The sequence below is a fragment of the Malaclemys terrapin genome, chromosome 15 (assembly GCF_027887155.1).
Source record: "Malaclemys terrapin pileata isolate rMalTer1 chromosome 15, rMalTer1.hap1, whole genome shotgun sequence".
Taxonomy (NCBI): Eukaryota; Metazoa; Chordata; order Testudines; family Emydidae; genus Malaclemys; species Malaclemys terrapin.
In genome coordinates, this window is record NC_071519.1 from 7040780 (window position 1) to 7061662 (window position 20883).

Genomic DNA, 20883 nt, shown 5'->3' on the forward strand with positions numbered 1-20883 from the left:
CCTTTCCATTCTGCTCCCCAGTTGCACAAGAATCTGTCTTTTCCCTACAGCTGGGTTACTCATGCCCACTCGAGGGAAGTCTCTGGTCTGGCTGGCTTGACAGGATGGACCCATGCGATAGCTTGGGGACCCACAACTTGAGAGTCTGCCTAGAGATGCCTGAAGTTCTGTGGGTTAATCTAATGTCCGTGTTTCTCTCTGCATTGCCTGATGCCGACAGGTTTTTTCCATTGCACTTGTCTCCATGCTTTCTGTCTTGCCCACCTCATTCTTTAAAGGAATGCCAGGACCAGGCTTCATAGTCAAGGAAAGAGAAGCAGGAGCAAGAGGCCCAGGCTGGAGCCCAGCATATCTCTGGACACTTAGAAGAGGGGTGGTTCTAAGGGAAACCTTAAAAGTCATAGAGCTCCAGAGGGTGGGACAAGAGGAGGGGGGACCATGCCTAATTGTGCTCTGTGGAAGGCCACAAAGATATGTGACCAGTCTGCTCCCCGCCTCCTGGCTAGCCAAACACCCACCCCAGGTCAACTACAGACAACCATGTGGGGGGGCTGCTGATGTTCCGCGGCCACCATCAGAATGTTGTAGGAAAGCAGGGCCAGGCCCCCAGGTGGGGCCTCTTACCGTTCCCACTCAAGGTGCTCCTTTTAGAGGTGGGGGAGGAAATTTTTCCCTAAGCAGCTTTTCACCAACTGGGGAGAAGCAGAAAAACACCCAGGCTCCAAAGGTGTGATTTAACAAGCCCCCTCACGCACAGGTTCAGGCACAGATTTGGAAGAGGGAGATTGCTCTACATGCTAACTGGGGTGTCTGCCAACTTTCTTTGGCAAGCTGGGAAGGCCAGAGGTTAGATTGGGACTATCTAGGTCTCACATGCTAATCTTTGCTCTCCCCAGCACCCCTGTAGCCAGAGCCTTTGCCCCAGTGGCCAAATAGGGGTTTTGGCCCTAAAGAAAGCTGGGCTTTCAGCCCATGCGAAGGCTAAAGAAGCACAACTGTAATAGAACTCAAACCCTTGGGGATAAGACATCTTATTTTTAGGCCACACAGTTACAGGCTACTCTCTTTTGCAGCATATTTTTAGAACCATAAATGGATTCCATTGAGAGGACCTCTAAATTGTTGTTGGGATGCATGACCTTATTCTTTCTCTCCCTCATTCCACATCAGCAGGAGAGCTGGAGGGGAGTCAGAGGCAGCTTTGTAGCAGGGGAACTTGGTGAAGCATTGGAACTTCAGGTGTGGGTTTTACACAGGAAAAGGCAGATGACTGTTGCAGTGAATCTAGAGGGCCTGCTATGGGATGTTTGTCTGTTGCCCTCTTAATTGTGCATCATCCCTGCCCCTTACCCTTCTGCTGTGCCCTCTATGCTGCAAACCAGCAAGGGGAGTTGAATCATTGCCTCTTTTTCATGTACACAGGAGAAACGTTGTTACTTAAGTCCTCCTTGTTTCCAAGCCCCATATGAATTCCTGACATGCCGGGACTCTGTGAATGCAGCATTCATGTGCATGGGAACTGTCTCAGGAGTTGACCTTTGCTATGTGTGAAAAGAGCTTTTTCTATGCTGCTAGGGAAGGGAATGTTAGAGTCCATTCACAGCCTGGCTTCCTACCAGCTCTGAGGAAGCTTTGGGATCTGCAACAGAATTCTCTGTAGCCTCAGGTTATCATGGTCATCTAGGGCTGCAGGATTTGGCCCATGGTCAGTCAAGATGCTATAGCTGCTGCACTCTTACATGGTGAGTCCTGCAGCATTTTACCAAACTGCTCTGCCATAGTCTGCAGGGCAGCCTCACTGGCTAAGAATCTGGCAGAAGAGAGACCCGGGAGTAGAGAAGGAAAATGTCCTCAGCAGTCACAGCCAGCAGGAGCAGGAAAGCTTGGGCTTGTTTTTAAACTTCTCTCCCTGCTCAAGCTTTTAATCATTCCTGTGGCTCTTCTCTGAACCCTCTGTAACTTATCAGGGAGAACAACCAACCAATGAACCAAACAAACAAACCAAACCAGGCTGTTCTGACTGCTGTAACAATCTATTGCCGTCCAAGGTTGACTATAAATCAGATCAGTCTATTCACCCAAGAGTTCAACTTTAAGGGCTTTTTGTTTTCTAGTTCCAATCAAATCCTGTGCAACAGCATTATTGTTAACTCATCACTTGGTCACTTAACATTCACATGTTCCAAAAGTTGGCAAGTCTAAGTCTTTCCTCCAACACCAACATGAAAAAAAATCAGTGACAGAAAATGCCTGAAATCACCTCTGCTGCCTTGCACGACAGACTGCGGAAATACACGAGGGAAAGTGCTTTCTTGTCTCCTCCTGACACTGGGTAACATTTCTGTCTGTCCTTGAGATCCTGCCACAGGGACAAGGCTTGAGGATGTAAATGACATTTTAAGGCTTCATTGGTTTGTACATTCCTTTACTCCTTCATTAGTGATAAGGATGCATGAGCTCAAAATAATCCAGCTCTAACTTTCACACCATAGGCAATTTCCAGGCTCACAATAAAAAAAATCTTTCTTTCTAACCTGAGCAAGTTGAATCAAGTCATTGCGAGATGATGAATACAGAGTCCCAGGATGACTTTCTTTCATCGAATATCTTTAGAGTAGATCACATTAACTGGGTGGGTCTCCTGCTAGGAAGTGTCTGTCCAGTGGCAGCACCCAGTGTACATTCCCCATTTAGGAACTCATCTCCAGTATATAGGCCACTGAACCTAGCAAGAGGGAAGGATTCCAGCAGTCAGGCTCCAGCCTGAGCAAGCCCCTGGACCCTGAGCCTGTCAAGCCCGAGTCAGCTGGCCTAGGCCAGCTGTGGGTTTTAAATTGTACTGTAGACATAACCATGGTGTCAAAATCACAGCTTTCTCATGAGGGAATCAAGCCCCAGTCCCCCACGTGACAGGCAGGGTTAGTCACCACTATACTCATGAGGTCGGAACTGACAACTGCCCCTGCACAGGGACCTAGGGGAAGAACTTGGCCAGCTCCTTGGACAGTTGTGGCTGTCAGGAGACCCAGCGAGGCAGGAGTTGCTCTGGGTTCCAGGCAGGGGGAGATTAACTGGGAGAAGTGGGGAGTTTGTCTCTGATTTACAGGATCTTTGCCAGAGAGGAGCCTGTAGGTCACATGCTGGGGAGCTGTTATGGGCACACAGGCTCAGTGCTCTGGAACAGCTCTGAGTCAAACCCAGGCAGGACCCTCGTCAGTGTGACACCCCCAGTGCACGTTCTCACTGGGGGAAGCCTCCTTAGCTTCAGTGCCTTCTGGGTCTGACCTTGGACCTTTCAGCACTCCTGTTCCATGCCAGGAGCTTCCTGCAGTGAGTCCACCTGAATCGGACACCTCGGAAAGCCTTACACCCCCCCAAAGGGGAATCATGCAGCCCCAACTTCTGCAGTCACCATCGTGGGCAATAGGTGGAGCCCCACTTTGGGGAGGCTAACTCCCAGCTCCACCCCTTCTGCCCCCCCATGGCCAGATCCCAGAGTCCCTTTACCCCCTCTATCAGGCTGAGGCCCCGCCCCCCCCATTGTGGCAGCCCCAAGACTACCTGTGCCCTCACTGCCCAAGGCCCCCTCCACAGCTGGAAACATGAGACCCCCTAACCCCCATGGCCGAAGCCCCAAGACCCAGTCCCCCCTTCCAACCCGAGCCCTGAGACCTCCCCCGCACAGCCTGAGATTTCCTACCAACCCATGATGGAAGTCCTGAGACCCCCCTACCCTATCGCCAGAGGCAGGGCCGTCCTTAGGATTTATGGTGCCCAAGGCGGGATTATTAAACTGGTGCCCCTGTGCCTGACTTGCTCTTAGCAACACAAACATAAGCTTACAGGATTGGAAAACTTGCCACATGCACGTTATTAAACCCAGTTTAACTTAATTAAGCACAATGTAATGCTGATGGACTAGCACTAAAGGAGTAGCACTATAGAAAAACTTCTGATTTGACAGAATGATACAAATAATATAATTTTTTTAATTTGTCAACATTTTATTGAAAATTTATCTGAAGAGGTATTGAAACAAGGATTTGTTTTTAATTCAAAGCGATCTTTCTGGCTTTTTTTGGCTGCAAAAGCAGTAATAATGTCATTGTATGACAAAGACAAAGTGATGTCTTGTTCGATTGCAGGAATAGCAAGACCAGTCAAGCATTCCTGACTCATTGTAGAACGGAGATAGTTTTTAATGAGCTTTAGTTTTGAGAAACTCCGTCCTCCTGATGCTGCTGTTACAGGAATTGTCAGTAGAATACGAGTGGCAACGTACACATTAGGATATATGTCAACAAGTTTGCTGATATGAATAAACTGTACAATGTCCATCACCGATTTTGCATGTGGCAACATTGGTGACAGTGTCCTCAATTCTTCGTCCAGTTCAAGTCCATTTAAATCAAAACTATCACCGTGCTTCAGGAGGCTCTCTAGGTTCTTGCACTGTGACCTTGAGCTAGTGTGAAGACACATCACAAGGCGCTCCGCCCTGACTGAGACACAATAGAGTTGGAAACCCAGGTCACTTTTACAAAGCCACTTTTTCGTTTTAAATGTATAGTGGGCATCAGTCTTAATGTTACTACAGTGCAATACACACAGGCACTATTTTATCTGAACATCCAGGTGAAGGCAGGAAGTATTTTTATTCCCACTTCACAGATAGGACAATGAGGCAGAGAGATGTTAGAAAACTTGCCCAAGGTCAGAGTCCTGGTCAGAGCCAGGATTAGAACTAGGCGTTCCCCACTTCCCGTCCTGTGTTCAGACCACTTGGCCACAGTCTTAATGTTAGTTACAACTCATCAACCTTATACTGTAAATAGATCAATGGCATTATCCAGTTTAATAAGCTGGGTTTCCAAGCAGTGGGAAAATATAACCCTAGTTTTACTCCTAGGTAAAGCACAAAGTGACCAAAATGAAGTCAGCACAGAATCATCTCATCTAGATTAAGATAGCACAGAAATTTTACAGAAGTCCTATTGTGCCTTATTTTTGTTTGGAAAGACATTAGCAATAGCAGCACATTTTGGGCACTGCCAGAAATATATGATACATCACTGCTTCTAAAGTTCCATCAAAAATTGACATTTTCATAGATTTAGCATGCTCTGCTGCACAAATTCTTCACAAGGAAGTGTCCCTGGCCTTTTAAACTCATATTAACCATGTATTTACTTGATGAAAGTTGGACAAAACATTGTGAAAACATAAGACATTGGCTGCCCAACCTCTGGGCTGGCAAAAGCTATACTGACTCACTGGAAAAAAAAGCAAGAGAATCTTAGTACAACAATGGTCACTCTATACCAGGGGTCTGCAACCTTTCAGAAGTGGTGTGCCAAGTTCACTGTAATTTAAAGTTTCCCATGCCAGTAATACATTTTAACATTAGTAGAAGGTCTCTCTCTATGTCTATATTATATAAATAAACTATTGTTGTATTTAAAGTAAATAAGGTTTTTAAAATATTTAAGAAGCTTCATTTAAAATAAAATTAAAATGCAGATCAATTTAGTGTGATCCTTGCCTGGGATCCTTGTCTGGGGTTCCAGCCACCAGCCCTGCTCAGCCCACTGCCGGTCTGGGGTCCAGCCACTGGCCCTGCTCAGCCCACTGCCGGTCTGGGATTTTATTCACTCAGCCGGCAGCAGGCTGAGTGGGCCGCTGGCGGGCTGAGCGGGGCCAGCAGGGGGGCTGAGTGGCTCAGTCCGTTGCCAGTCTGGGGTGCCGGCAGCACTCAGCCTGCTGCTGCTCTGGGGTTCCGGCTGCCGGCCCCTTGCCAGTTGGGGTCCCAGCTGCCGGCCCCACTCAACATGCTGCCGGCTGAGTGAATGGAACCCAAGACTGGCAGTAGGTTGAGTGGCTCAGCCAGGGTCTCAGCTGCCAGCCTGCTCAGCCTGCTGCCAGCCTGGGGTTCCTTGGGGGTCCCCAGGCCAGAAGTGGGCACTGAGTGGGGCTGGCAGCCGGGACCCCGACAGGCAATGGGGCAGCAGCCGGAACCCCAGAGTGGCAGTGGGCTGAGCTGCCATCAAAAATCAGCTCGTGTGCCACCTTTGGTACGTGTGCTGTAGGTTGCCGACCCCTGCTCTGTACACTAGTAAGGGGATGAGATATTACAGTTGGTGGAGGCTCTATTTAGCAGTAACAGGGCTATAGGAAAGTCAGTCAACATATTTTGTTTCTCTGATGAAAACTGGCCCACTCCCTGCCCCAAACCAAACCTGTCACAAATAATTGTCAACAACTTAATTTTCTGTTTTTGGCTAAGATATTGATTTAAAAAATATATTGAAATTGAATTCAGGGATTGATAGCAAGCATTTCAGGCAAACAAAGTTGTTAAATGACAATCTAAATGGCAACACAGTCCTGCTTTCATGCTTGGCTCACCCCCAGCCTGCTGGTCCAACAGCTGCAGTAGAGGAGGAGATAGGTGGAAAACTGCAGGACTCCAAAATCCACCTCTTGGGGTGCAGAGTGGCAACAGCAGCAGCAAACCCTCAGGTCCAATCACACGCCGATGGGCACCACCACCAGCACCACGGACCATGGTGAAGTTAGCCCAGCATCTGATCTCAGGGACGGGGCACCCATGGAACCACAGCAGCTTGCTTGTTTGTTTGAAAAGTGTGAATTGGGAGTGCTTTGTTCCAGGTGGGCCTTGAGTGGGCCTGACTGGTATATAAGGGCAGTCAGCAGCGAACCAGCTGAGCGGCGAACAGCAGAGGCTAACAGCGGGAGTTTGCCTGGGAGAGCGCACAGAGGCTTTCATCTGCAGGTTTCTCCGAGTAGTTCCTGCAACAGTTGCGGAAGCTCCTAAGAGGACGGTGATATGGAAGGTGAGCGATCAGCTGTTGTAACCTGCACAGGTTGTGCCATGTTTGTCTTTCTTCCGCAGGACAGAAGTGACTTTGTCTGTACAAAGTGCAAGCTGGTCTCCATATTGGAGGAGAAGGTTCGAGGGCTGGAGAAACAAGTATCGACTCTGCATTGCATAAGGGAAAATGAAGATTTCCTGGACAGACGTCAGGAGATGCTTCTACGGCCACAATGTTCTGAAGATTCAGAGCAGGCGCAGCAGGGACAGAAGGATTGTGAGGAGGTTTGGCAGCATGTGACCTCCAGAAGAAGAAAGAGGAGCGTCCATTCACCAGCAATGGAGATACAGGTGAGGAATCGTTTCCATGTTCTCTCTACAGGTGCTAATGCGGAGAGTGGACTAGATGGCCCATCTGAGGGAAGGGAGCAGAAGGAGACTCCACCGATTGGAAGGCAAAAGATGCACTGTCCTAGGGATGGGGGTTCCACAACCACCATTCCCAAGAGGAGGAGGAGGGTGGTGGTGGTCGGGGACTCCCTCCTCAGGGGGACTGAGTCATCTATCTGCTGCCCTGACCGGGAAAACCGAGAGGTCTGCTGCTTGCCAGGAGCTAGGATACACGATGTGATGGAGAGACTGCCGAGACTCATCAAGCCCTCGGATCGCTACCCCTTCCTGCTTCTCCACGTGGGCACCAATGATACTGCCAAGAATGACCTTGAGCGGATCACTGCAGACTACGTGGCTCTGGGAAGAAGGATAAAGGAGTTTGAGGCGCAAGTGGTGTTCTCGTCCATCCTCCCTGTGCAAGGAAAAGGCCGGGGTAGAGACCGTCGAATCGTGGAAGTCAACGAATGGCTACGCAGGTGGTGTCGGAGAGAAGGCTTTGGATTCTTCGACCATGGGATGGTGTTCCAAGAAGAAGGAGTGCTAGGCAGAGACGGGCTCCACCTAACGAAGAGAGGGAAGAGCATCTTCGCCAGCAGGCTGGCTATAACCTAGTGAGGAGGGCTTTAAACTAGGTTCACCGGGGGAAGGAGACCAAAGCCCTGAGGTAAGTGGGGAAATGGGATCCTGGGAGGAAGCACAAGCAGGAGAGTGCAAGACGGGAGGACTCCTGTCTCATGCTGAGAAAGAAGGACGATCATTGAGTTATCTTAAGTGCCTATACACAAATGCAAGAAGCCTGGGAAACAAGCAGGGAGAACTGGAAGTCCTGGCACAGTCAGGGAACTATGATGTGATTGGAATAACAGAGACTTGGTGGGATAACTCACATGACTGGAGTACTGTCATGGATGGATATAAACTGTTCAGGAAGGACAGGCAGGGCAGAAAAGGTGGGGGAGTTGCGTTGTATGTAAGAGAGGAGTATGACTGCTCAGAGCTCCGGTATGATACTGCAGAAAAACCTGAGAGTCTCTGGATAAAGTTGAGAAGTGGGAGCAACAAGGGTGATGTCGTGGTTGGAGTCTGCTATAGACCACCAGACCAGGGGGATGAGGTGGACGAGGCTTTCTTCTGGCAACTAGCAGAAGTTGCTAGATCGCAGGCCCTGGTTCTCATGGGAGACTTTAATCACCCTGATATCTGCTGGGAGAGCAATACAGCGGTGCACAGGCAATCCAGGAAATTTTTGGAAAGTGTAGGGGACAATTTCCTGGTGCAAGTGCTGGAGGAACCAACTAGGGGCAAAGCTTTTCTTGACCTGCTGCTCACAAACAGGGAAGAACTAGTAGGGGAAGCAAAAGTGGATGGGAACCTGGGAGGCAGTCACCATGAGATGGTCGAGTTCAGGATCCTGACACAAGGAAGAAAGGAGAGCAGCAGAATACGAACCCTGGACTTCAGAAAAGCAGACTTTGACTCCCTCAGGGAACAGATGGGCAGGATCCCCTGGGAGAATAACATGAAGGGCAAAGGGGTCCAGGAGAGCTGGCTGTATTTTAAAGAATCCTTATTGAGGTTGCAGGAACAAACCATCCCGATGTGTAGAAAGAATAGTAAATATGGCAGGCGACCAGCTTGGCTAAACAGTGAAATCCTTGCTGATCTTAAACGCAAAAAAGAGGCTTATAAGAAGTGGAAGATTGGACAAATGACCAGGGAGGAGTATAAAAATATTGCTCAGGCATGCAGGAGTGAAATCAGGAAGGCCAAATCACACTTGCAGTTGCAGTTAGCAAGAGATGTTAAGAGTAACAAGAAGGGTTTCTTCAGGTATGTTAGCAACAAGAAGAAAATCAAGGAAAGTGTGGGCCCCTTACTGAATGAGGGAGGCAACCTAGTGACCGAGAATGTGGAAAAAGCTAATGTACTCAATGATTTTTTTGCCTCTGTCTTCACGCACAAGGTCAGCTCCCAGACTGCTGCACTGGGCAGTACAGCATGGGGAGAAGGTGACCAACCCTCTGTGGAGAAAGAAGTGGTTCGGGACTATTTAGAAAAACTGGACGTGCACAAGTCCATGGGGCCGGATGCGCTGCATCCGAGGGTGCTAAAGGAGTTGGCGGGTGAGATTGCAGAGCCATTAGCCCTTATTTTTGAAAACTCATGGCGATCGGGGGAGGTCCCAGATGACTGGAAAAAGGCTAATGTAGTGCCCATCTTTAAAAAAGGGAAGAAGGAGGATCCGGGGAACTACAGGCCAGTCAGCCTCACCTCAGTCCCTGGAAAAATCATGGAGCAGGTCCTCAAGGAATCAATTATGAAACATTTAGAGGAGAGGAAAGTGATCAGGAACAGTCAGCATGGATTCACGAAGGGGAAGTCGTGCCTGACTAACCTAATTGCCTTCTATGATGAGATAACTGGCTCTGTGGATGAGGGGAAAGCAGTGGATGTGTTATTTCTTGACTTTAGCAAAGCTTTTGATACTGTCTCCCACAGTATTCTTGCCACCAAGTTAAAGAAGTATGGGCTGGATGAATGGACTGTAAGGTGGATAGAAAGCTGGCTAGATCGTCGGGCTCAACGGGTAGTGATCAATGGCTCCATGTCTAGTTGGCAGCCGGTTTCAAGTGGAGTGCCCCAAGGGTCGGTCCTGGGGCCGGTTTTCTTTAATATCTTTATTAATGATCTGGAGGATGGTGTGGACTGCACTCTCAGCAAGTTTGCAGATGACACTAAACTAGGAGGCGTGGTAGATACACTAGAGGGTAGGGATCGGATACAGAGGGACCTAGACAAATTAGAGGATTGGGCAGAAAAAAACCTGATGAGGTTCAACAAGGACAAGTGCAGAGTCCTGCACTTAGGACGGAAGAATCCCATGCACTGCTACAGACTAGGGACCGAATGGCTAGGTAGCAGTTCTGCTGAAAAGGACCTAGGGGTCACAGTGGATGAGAAGCTGGATATGAGTCAACAGTGTGCTCTTGTTGCCAAGAAGGCTAACGGCATTTTGGGCTGTATAAGTAGGGGCATTGCCAGCAGATCGAGGAACGTGATCGTTCCCCTTTATTCGACATTGGTGAGGCCTCATCTGGAATACTGTGTCCAGTTTTGGGCCCCACACTACAAGAAGGATGTGGAAAAATTGGAAAGAGTCCAGCGGAGGGCAACAAAAATGATTAGGGGTCTGGAGCACATGACTTATGAGGAGAGGCTGAGAGAACTGGGATTGTTTAGTCTCCAGAAGAGAATAATTAGGGGGGATTTGATAGCAGCCTTCAATTACCTGAAGGGGGGTTCCAAAGAGGATGGAGTTCAGCTGTTCTCAGTGGTGGCAGATGACAGAACAAGGAGCAATGGTCTCAAGTTGCAGTGGGGGAGGTCCAGGTTGGATATCAGGAAAAACTATTTCACTAGGAGGGTGGTGAAACACTGGAATGCGTTACCTAGGGAGGTGGTGGAGTCTCCTTCCTTGGAGGTTTTTAAGGCCCGGCTTGACAAAGCCCTGGCTGGGATGATTTAGCTGGGAATTGGTCCTGCTTTGAGCAGGGGGTTGGACTAGATGACCTCTTGAGGTCCCTTCCAACTCTGATATTCTATGCTTCTATGATCCTGCCCTGCGCAGTTCCCCCCAGATGAGATGGATCACTGCCAGCCCGGGGGAGAGACGCGCTCCCCAGCTAGGGTGACCAGATCCAGATGTCCTGATTTTATAGGACCAGTCCCAATATTTGGGGCTTTGTCTTATATAGGCACCAATTACCCCCAGCTAGGGTGACCAGACAGTAAGTGTGAAAAATCAGGACAGGGGGTGGGGGAGTAATAGGAGCCTATATAAGAAAAAGACACAAAAATTGGAACTGTCCCTATCAAAGTGGGACATTTGCTCACCCTACCTCAACCCCTTGTCCTGATTTTTCGCACATGCTATCTGGCTATCCCCAGCCCAGCCACCTGTGACCAGTCCAATCCTGCCTGGCTGCAGAGGAACTGAGTTACTTTCACTTTCATTCCTCAGCAGGCAGCCAGCTAGCCTCCCCATCCCACCCCCAGCACCTCACCCAACCCAGCCCTGCTGGAGGGGAGAGAGAGAGAAGGGTGCTCCTTGGAGGGGGAAAAAGGGGGGTGCTCAGTGGGGCGGGAGGCAGAAGAATGGACATTATGGGGAACAACAAAGGATACTGGTGCCAGAGCTGCCGAGCTTGCCTCACCTCATGCTGGGGGAAAGAGTCACACTCACAGGTGAGTTCCTTCCCCCACCCCTACCCCCCTTCCCTTCCCTTCTCTTCCCAGAGACCCCAGCAGCCAATCCCCTCCGTCAGACTGTGCTGCATTCGGCTCTCTCTAGGACCCTGCAGCCCTGCTCTTACATGCTCCATTGCTTCCCGTCTGTCTGGGCTCCGGGCAGAGCGGTGCCCCCAGGTAGCATGGTGCCCTAGGTGACTGCCTGTTCTGCCTATGGCTAAGGACAGCCCTGGCCAGAGGATCCTCCATCCAGCCAGAGCCCTGAGCCCTCCTCCCACAACCTGCTCAGAAGAGCCCCGGGCTGGCTGGAGCCCCAGCAGCTGCATCTCCCCTCTGCAGATCCCAAGCCATTCTGCAAAAATTCAAAAGCTCATCCCTTCTTCTCTCTTCTGGAAGATGAACGTGAGCTTTTGCTATGGCCCATGCAGGTTCCAGGGAGATTACTAATATACTCAGGAATCTGAAAAGCACATACTGTCTCCTCAGCCACCCCCCACAACCTGCATGTGGCATACTAAAAAGCAAATATTTCCCCTCTGCCAAACCCACAACCGGGGTCCCACAGCAGCGACTGTGCTAGGGGAGGCACACTGACTCAGCCAGCATTGTAAAACAGAAGGGTTTATTAGTGGTCTGGAATACAGCCTGGGAAAGTTCTTTGTTAGCACATGTTCATAGAATCATAGAATATCAGAGTTGGAAGGGACCTCAAGAGGTCATCTAGTCCAACCCCCTGCTCAAAGCAGGACCAATTCCCAGCTAAATCATCCCAGCCAGGGCTTTGTCAAGCCGGGCCTTAAAAACCTCCAAGGAAGGAGACTCCACCACCTCCCTAGGTAACGCATTCCAGTGTTTCACCACCCTCCTAGTGAAATAGTTTTTCCTGATATCCAACCTGGACCTCCCCCACTGCAACTTGAGACCATTGCTCCTTGGGGTCACTAGGCCTACCTGAGCCAGAGTTCTTCCATGTTTAAACTCTGTCCTTCCATGTTTAACTCTAATCGGCCTCAAAAGCCAAGGACAGGAATTGGAATGTGTAAACAGCCAGTTAGCAATTACGACCTTGCTCATACCAGGTACCAAACGATAATGATGAGGTTTGCATGTTTCTAGCTGGGGAAGGGGTAATAAACTAAGGGTAAACAGAACCAAATAACTGTTTAGGGAGAAGTTACTAACAAGCTAGATTTATAGCCCTAGAATGATTTAATTGCTTAAATGTATAAACATGCCTTCGGTAGAGAGGGGAGGGGCAGAGAGGGGGGGCTTAGTTGTAAAATGTATAAGAAGAGAGAAACTGTTTTTGCTGGTGTGCTTGATTTGAGACTTGCCTGTCTCCTTGCACCACTTTGAGATTTCAAATAAACTTTGATTGTTTCTCCACCCCGGTATGTTTATTGACGCGAAGCACACCGGGCAACGAACCGCACTGTTGCTGTCCTCGGGCCTCTGTGCCGGCAACACACGGGCAGCAGGAAGATTCAGCAATGTCCATCTTGGGGAGACCCAGAACTCAGAGCCTGGGCTCTCCCATCGAGTCCCAAAACCAGGAGACTCCTTGCTTCCAACAGCCCAACCTCAGCCATGCCCTTTTGCCCCTCTTCTGTCCTTTGTTCTGTTTCCCTGGTAAACTGGTCACCTGGCCTCCAGCTCTTTCTTTGTTCTCCAACTCATCCCAGCCAGCTGGCTTCTTGCAGCAGGTACACCTGGGCCAGCAGTTGCTAGGATACAGAATTTGTGGCCATTGTCTGGGCCCAAGCAGCCAGACAGCAGCCATACCTGTCCTTTAGGCATCTCTGCCAAGATTAAACACCTTTGTCCCACCACTGAGATCAGTGGTCCCAAAGCATTTCAGGGTCATGCACCCCCTTACCCCTGTTCATGCCCCCCCGAGTCGTGGCTGGGAGTGAGGCCACAGCTACGGGGGAAGGGACGCAGACGGGGGTAAGGGGGCTGAGGCAGGGGCCAGAGCTGGGGGTGGGGGCTGAGACCAGGAGTGGAGCCCCCATAGTGGGGCTGGGAGTGGAGCCCCAGGAGCGGTGCCGGCAGAAAGGGCCAGCAGCTGGGGCTGGGGCCAAGAGCGGAGCTGGGTGGCTCTCCCTCCCCATGCCCCATGGGGGCTGTCCCAGCCCCAGTTGCATCCCCCTGAATGTTACTCCATTCCCCCTGGCAGGGTGCATCATACATTTTGGACCTCTGACCTAGATAATCATGCAACAAATAGGGGAAACTGAGGTATACACAAAATGCATAGAAAATGTTCAGAAAATTCCCACTTTGTCACAGGGGTGTCAGTAAAAACAACAAGGAGTCTGGTGGCACCTTAAAGACTAACATGAGCTTTTGTGAGTAAAAACCTCACTTCTCGGGGTGTCAGTGGGGTCTGAGCTGGGCAGCAGCACAGGGAAAGTGGGGAGGTTTCCCTTTGAAAAAAATTAAACTGCAAAACATCCCCATGTTCCCACAAAAGCCCCGCATTTATCCCTTAACCCCTTCCCCATGAAAATCTCCACCCCTGCCCTGGCACACAGAGACCCCCTCACTCCAATGCAGATTTTTATTTTTTCTTACTTTCCTTGGTCTTCTACAAACATTGTTCCCATCAAAATGATCAAGAGCTTTTAAAATGAGAATGAGAAAACAAACTAAATCTAAGCCAAAGAAACCGCTATCAACCTCCTCACCACACACAGTTTGGGTCTGAATTTTTCTATTGAAATGTTCAGGCAATAAAACTCACACTGCTATTATCCAGAAAAGAAACCTAAATCTCCCATGAACTACCTAGGACATCTATTTCTGAACCACCAATGCTTCAGCTCCTTTGGCGAGATTTCCAGCTGCCCAAAACTGCTGCTATTCCAGGGGAGCAATTCTTGACACCAGTAAGCATTTATCTCAGCCCCATTCTGTGTATAAAAGGTTTCTCTAGGAAAGGGCAGTGAATGGGTCTAGAGTCCAGTGATCCTCATCCAAATCAAGCTAGAACCTAAGAATCCTTCCCCTTTCCCAGGTTGTGGGAGGGGAGACATTTAAAAGAGCTCTCTGAGCTATACCATGTGGCTAAGTAAAGAGAAAAAGCCTTATATTCCCCCTCTGCTTTGGGTGCTGGGTTTACTCCTGAAGCCTCTGCCATCCATGTAGTGCCCTATAGCTCATTCTTGACCCTTGATGCTGCTCCTTTCTATAGGATGTGAAAGGAGCAGAGGCAGTGCAGGAGCCTTCTGGGCATGCAGATCTGAGGCTTTCAGAGAGACACATTGCCAGAGACATCAGAGTGCTGTAAACCATGCAGCCACCCCCTCAATCAGGGGCCTGTTCCAGCCCTGAGTCTGGGCTACCAGGATCCCTCCCACAGAGTAAGGTGCCCACAGATTACAGCCTGAAAATAGGCATGTGAAACTAACTCCTGCTTTCCCTGACAGGGCTTCCCCTAGACCAAGTGGCATCTCAGGCAAGAAGTGTCTTTTGTGCTCCCCCACCCCCGCTCCGTATATTAAACCATTGAATTCCTTGCTTTTTTATTGAATTTGTAGCTCATTTCATGATTTTGATGCACAATTTGCATGCATGATTTTCTCTATCATATAAGATAGTGAATTATCATGATAGGATGTGTAAATCTGTATTTATTCATGCCATATATAAGCAAATAAAAAAATAATTTCCCTTAAGCATATAGAAACTTTTAATTTTAACAGTAACTGAAATGTACTAACATCTAGAAATGGAACTGTCACCAACACAGGGTGGACCAGTATAAAATAGTGTTACAGTAAGAGACAGCGTTAGAATGTTAACCCTAGGCCTTTTGTTCAAAGATTGCTTGTCTCTCCTTTCCCCTCACGAACTGAAGCACAGCATTAGAGAGATCCAAAGACTAGTTGATGACATTTTCAAGTGCTAAAATAGCAAGCGATGTCAGTCTTGCATTGGCCATTGTAGATTAGATAGATGTTTTATTGAGAATAAGCTTCAAGGTGAGAAGCAGCAGCCCAAAAAGATACCTTGCAGATGCTGAAGTAGCTCAGTTGGGAGAGTGTTAGACTGAAGATCTAAAGGTCCCTGGTTTAATCCCAGGGTTCAGCATGCCCTTTTGTCCCTCTTTCTGCAGCAGTGGGCTGTTTCCTGTAAACACAGCAGTGCCCTTACCCAGTGCGAGTCCCTCATTTCGGGCTTTGCTGCAGGAAAAGACAGCATGGGCTTCTGCACCCAGTTGGCCCACCTGACCTTCCTTTCTTCACTTGCTCTTTCTCAGCAAAGGGAATAAAAAGAAGCTCCCCTTCAAGCTGGAGTCACAAGGGTGATGTAAGGATGACTTCCTGAGCCCCGGCTCCAGTCCTCTGCTCTTCCAGGTGACCCATTGAAGAGCTGTCGCCATTTTCTCCAGGTTCACCCATCGGTGTGTGCCAGGGTGAGCACCACCAAAGTGCATGGAATTTGAGGGGCGGGGCAAGGAAGCACACTGTGATGGAGTTTCTGTAGTGTAGTGGTTATCACGTTTACCTAACATGCCAAAGGGCCTTAGCCCAAAACCAGGCAGAAACATAGTGGCTTCCTTTTCCCAGCTCCCCTTGCTGTCCAGCAAGGCTCTCCTCCTTCTGCCACTGGCCTGTCCCTGGGATAACCCCAACCCACGCATGATAGAGGGTGGTGACATCAGTGGACAAAGTACCTTGGCGTCAGCCTGGGGAAGCTAGAGGAATTAGGCCAGTCGCCTTTTGAATGCTTGTGGCTTGGCCTCCTCTGCCCTTGGAGAGGTTGGAGGTTGGCCTACAGAGGTCAGCTCTTCCTGCTGGCCTCCTTTGCATGACTTGCCAAAGGAGGAAGTAAGGCAGGAATGGGGCAATAGAGGAAAGTCATGCTGAGGAAGGCAGGGCAGAAGCTAAGCGCATCATTGCAGCTAAGTGGAGTTTGTAGTAGCCACCATTTGTTCTGCAAAGCCTGGGGAGGTGCGGTTGGCTGCTGGGAGGTAGAATCCTGTGCTTGCCTCTTGGCATCCCAGGGATCGCTACTTGCAGTCCAGGAGAAGAAGCGGGGTTCTGGGTGGAAGGAAAAAAAGCAATGGTATGTCCTAGTGGGCTGCTTTCTGGCAAGATGGTTTTCCGTTTTAGGCTTGGGAGGAGCCTGCAAGCTGTGGGTGGAGTTGTTCCAGTGAGAACCACTGCTCCTGTCTAGCAGACCTGGTGGCGCCAGTGACAGCTCATGAGGGGGCAGGTGCTGGCTTGAGTGAATGGGATATAGGAAACCACAGCCTACGGCACAGGGGCCAAATCCACTGCTCGCCTCCTGCATTGTGACATCAAGATTAAAATCTTCCAAGCATGTGCTGTGGCTCATGTATTAAGCCTTCATGGTTTGGCTAGGTTGTTACCAAAGTAGCTCAGTTGGAGTGCATTAGATTGAAGATCTGAAAGTTTCTGGTTTGATGCCAGGCTTTAGCACCCCTTTCACCCTGGGCATGTTGTGCTGGGTTTTCTTCTGGGTATGCAGCTGTACCTTGAACTCCTGAGTTTTCCTAATTTCAGAGGCAACACTTGCAGAGGGTGGTTTGTGGGGCCATGTGCCCCACCTGGGTTAGCTATTGCCTGCTACATCATGTGGTGCTGCCAGGCTCCTTCCCTGCACAGCAGCTGCTGGAGGGGTAAGTGGAGAGGGGCTGCCTTTGCTGCTCCCTCTCCCTGCATTGTTCATACCTGGGAGGAGCTGTTGATCATAAGGGGTGGGGCTGAACTTTGAAATTGTGCCCCCTGCCCTTCAGGAGACACCAGTCATCTGTGCCTGGTTTCCAGCTCCTCAGCCAGAGGAAAAAGTGATATTCTGCACCTGAGTTGCCAGCTCTTACTTTCTTTCTCATGAAGGGGAGGAAAAAAGAATCTCTTTTTCAAACCCCAGTCCTACCATTGACCGAGGTGTGACTTTCTAAGTTCCTGCTACAGTGGAGGATTTAGAGTTAGTGGAACCCTGTACGCATAAAGTCCATGCAACAATCCCCTTTCATCCGAGCCCTGGTATGTCTCCAGTGGTTGTTGTCCCCTGGTAGCAGAGAAGGAAGTTTCCACCCATGCAGGAGACCCCAGCCTGGCACTAAAGTCAGCTTCAGGCTTCTCCTCTCTCCCTTCTTGGAATCAAGTTCATGTTGTTACCAAGAGTTAAAGCAGCCTGAACCCCCACAGTCTGGATCAATGTCACAATTTACCAGTGTCTCCATGGAAGACAATTTGTTAAATTCTAGATGAGTGGAATTATATCAGTTCTCAGCCTGAGTCTTTAGGTCTTAATCCTGAGGATATTGTCCCATCATGGGGCCATTTCCCAACTCTCTTTCATACAGAAGCACAATTTTCTTTGCACAGACACAGGAATAGCAAGATCTTTCTCTGTCTCTTGTGCAAAGCAGGGTGCCAAATTCCATGGAAACAATGGACAAGCAGCGGGCCCTGGGCACATCCAGCCCTGGCCATGAGATGTTTCATCCCCTCTTTCTTTATGCTCCTGTTGTTATTTCATGGAATTTCTGGGATGGGGAAAAAGCTGAATTCACTCCAGGTGGAGGGGAAAAGAACCCTGAAAATCTCAGGGCCTCAGGGAAAACCCAACCCCTGCTACTGGGGTTACTGAGGTGCTGGGGATTTGAGTAGGAAAGGGACTGTCTGAATTCTCAAGGTGGGGAATGAATAACAATCTACAACTAGATCCACCTCATTAATCACTGACACAGGCTAATCATGCTGCAGATAGAAGGGAAACTGGGAGTAATTCTTTGCTGTTCAGCCATGGAAACAGTGACCAAATTGCACTGCAGTGAATGTGCTGGGGAAAGCTGGACTTTACAGGCAGGTGGAAATTACAGATCCTAGAAACACCTGGAGCTTCCCACACCACTTCTGCCACCAGGGTGAGCTGTGGAGCTACTCACAGCATTCCCCACCACTATGACCTTGCAGCAGGGGATTGCAGCACCACCACCCCAATGCAGGGGAGAGAGCTAAGTGTATATCTGCACCCTGAGTCCAGGGCATATACTCTCTCTGCCCCACACATAGAATCTGGCGCTGCTACAAAGTGACCCCTAAGAACCAGCAACCTCCAGGACAGCAGGTTTGCCCCTCAGAGCAGGGAATGTGTCCCCCATGCTGCTTTTAGGACACTGGGTGCTCTGAAAATAGGAGGGCTCTGAATGTAACCAATAACAAACACAATACAGCTGGGGATGTAGCTCAGTGGTAGAGCACATGCTTTGCATGTATGAGGCCCTGGGTTGTATCTCCAGGTTTTCCTTTTACCCTGCTGCTTTGCTCATGCCCAGCTGGGATGTGGCCCAGCAGTCTCCCTGCATGAGTTTCAGTCCTGCTCAGTGAGGGACAAGTGCCAAGTGCATGGAAGATCTGTGGGGGTTTCTGCTCCTAAGTCACCTCAGTACATTTAAGATTCCCACCCACTCTGCTGCTTAGGACAATGGTAGATGAGAACGGTGAATCCTCCAGCACTGGAGGGACAGGTCCCATCTGCAGAAACTGAGAGGCAAGGAAACAGAGGGGCAGTCAGTGCTCAGAGAGGAGAGAGGTCAGTGATTTTCACCCAACAGGGGACACTGTCTTTTTGAGGCAAGTGCAGCTTGGGATGGTGCTGACGATGGGTAGAAAAAAGGCTGGAGCCCCACAGAAAGTCCTGGGTGCTCAGATGCCCCAGTTTCATAGATTCATAGATTCTAGGACTGGAAGGGACCTTGAGAGGTCATCGAGTACAGTCCCCTGCCCGCATGGCAGGACCAAATGTTGTCTAGACCATCCCTGATAGTCATTTATCTTACCTACTCTTAAATATCTCCAGAGATGGAGATTCCACAATCTCCCTAGGCAATTTATTCCGTTTATTGCAGCCTGGCCTGTCATAGAGAGAGAAAAGACACAGAGGGACCCAGCCCCCCTACAGTGATCCTATGGACAAGAATCTGGTTGGGATTGGGGTGAAGGTTCCCTCTGGGCTAAGGGGAGCTGAAATCCCAAAGTGTCCTGGAATTTAAGTAATGCAAACTTCAAACCCTGCACAGGTGTGGGCTGGGTTGCATCAGGAGAAGATTGGGCTGGACAGGGGTGGCAGGTTTGTATAATTTTTGGTGGTGCCCAGAATGGGACCAAGTTCTGGCCCATCCCCACCCCTTCCTAAGGCTCTGGGAGAGAGTTTGGGTGTGGGATGGAGAGGGATTGGGCTCTGGGAGAGTTTGGGTGCACTGTCTGGGCTCAGTCAGGGGTTTGGGTTGCAGGAAGAGGTGTGGAGGGTAGGCTCTTGGAGGGTGTTTGGGTGTGGGTGTGGGGTCTGGGTTGGGGCAGTGGGTTGGAGGTGCAGGAGAGGGTGAGGGGCACAGCATTTACTTTGGGCATCTCCAGAAAGTGACCCACACCCCCCTCTGGCAGGAGTCCCTAAGCGGGTGGGCCAGGGGCATCTCTGTGCACTGCTGCATGGAGATTCCACCCCTGCAGCTCCCATTGCCACAGTTGGCAGAGTTGGCACTCGGGGCAGGGGCAGTGTGTGGAGACCCCTGCACCCTAGGGGCTGCAGGGACATGGCAGCCACTTCTGGGAGTGGTGTGCCACACGGAGCAAGGGTGGGCAGGAAGCCGCCTTAGCCCCCTTGTGCTGCTGGTGGTGGTGGCGGGGGTCCCCAGGCCCTTTTAAATTGCCCAGGGGTGGCAGATGGGAACAGGCGGGACACTCCCAAGGGCCTAACATTGCTTTGCACAACAATAAATCTTGGAACAGGATATAAATTAAATGGCAGCAGAACCTAAGGAATTAAAAGCCTCTGGGTTCTTGTGTACGCACTGGCTTCGAATGGAAACTGTAATTTGACTCGCTTTATGGCTGCGACCAGTAAAATATCAGGACAAAGTCATTCCAGTGATTGTGACACTGGGTTTGAGGAGGCTTTGGTCTTATTAAAATATAATTAGCATGTTACACTTGTATTTTTAAAGGTGGCTTCCCCAAGCAATCCCAAATTGTTCTTCCCACAGCTGATGGTGGGCAGCAGAGAATCTCCTCAATCTGGGGGAATCTCTTTGGGCCCCACTGTTAGTTCTCCATCCTTTCTCCCCCTAACCACACACACCACTCCCCCCCCATTATCAATGTTTTAGAGTGACCCCTCCCTCCCTTTATGGGATACAGACTCTCTGTGACAGAGACTGGCTGGGGATCCTCTCTGCATGGCCCCAATGGGGAAGGAAAGAGACTGTGGGGGGGGGGAGAGAAGACGGGCAGAAGGAGTCAAATGGGGCTAGACCAGAATAGAGGAGATTTTCTTACTGTTCAAATGTACTGGAGTCTCATCGCCGAAAAGCTGCATATTGCGTTAGGTTTGATGCATGAGCCTTTCAATTACCAGGCAAAAGTGTGAACCACAGA

General features: G+C 49.8%; 1 protein-coding gene and 1 non-coding gene across 2 annotated transcripts in view; one reads left to right on the plus strand and one right to left on the minus strand.

Moving 5' to 3' along the window:
• LOC128822969 (zinc finger protein 501-like) overlaps positions 1–20883 on the minus strand; it is a 348938-nt gene that overhangs the window by 63191 nt on the left and 264864 nt on the right. The gene's annotated exons all lie outside the window — the stretch shown is intronic.
• On the plus strand, positions 15493–15565 carry TRNAF-GAA (transfer RNA phenylalanine (anticodon GAA)). The gene has a single exon. It is a non-coding gene; the product is annotated as a tRNA-Phe (tRNA).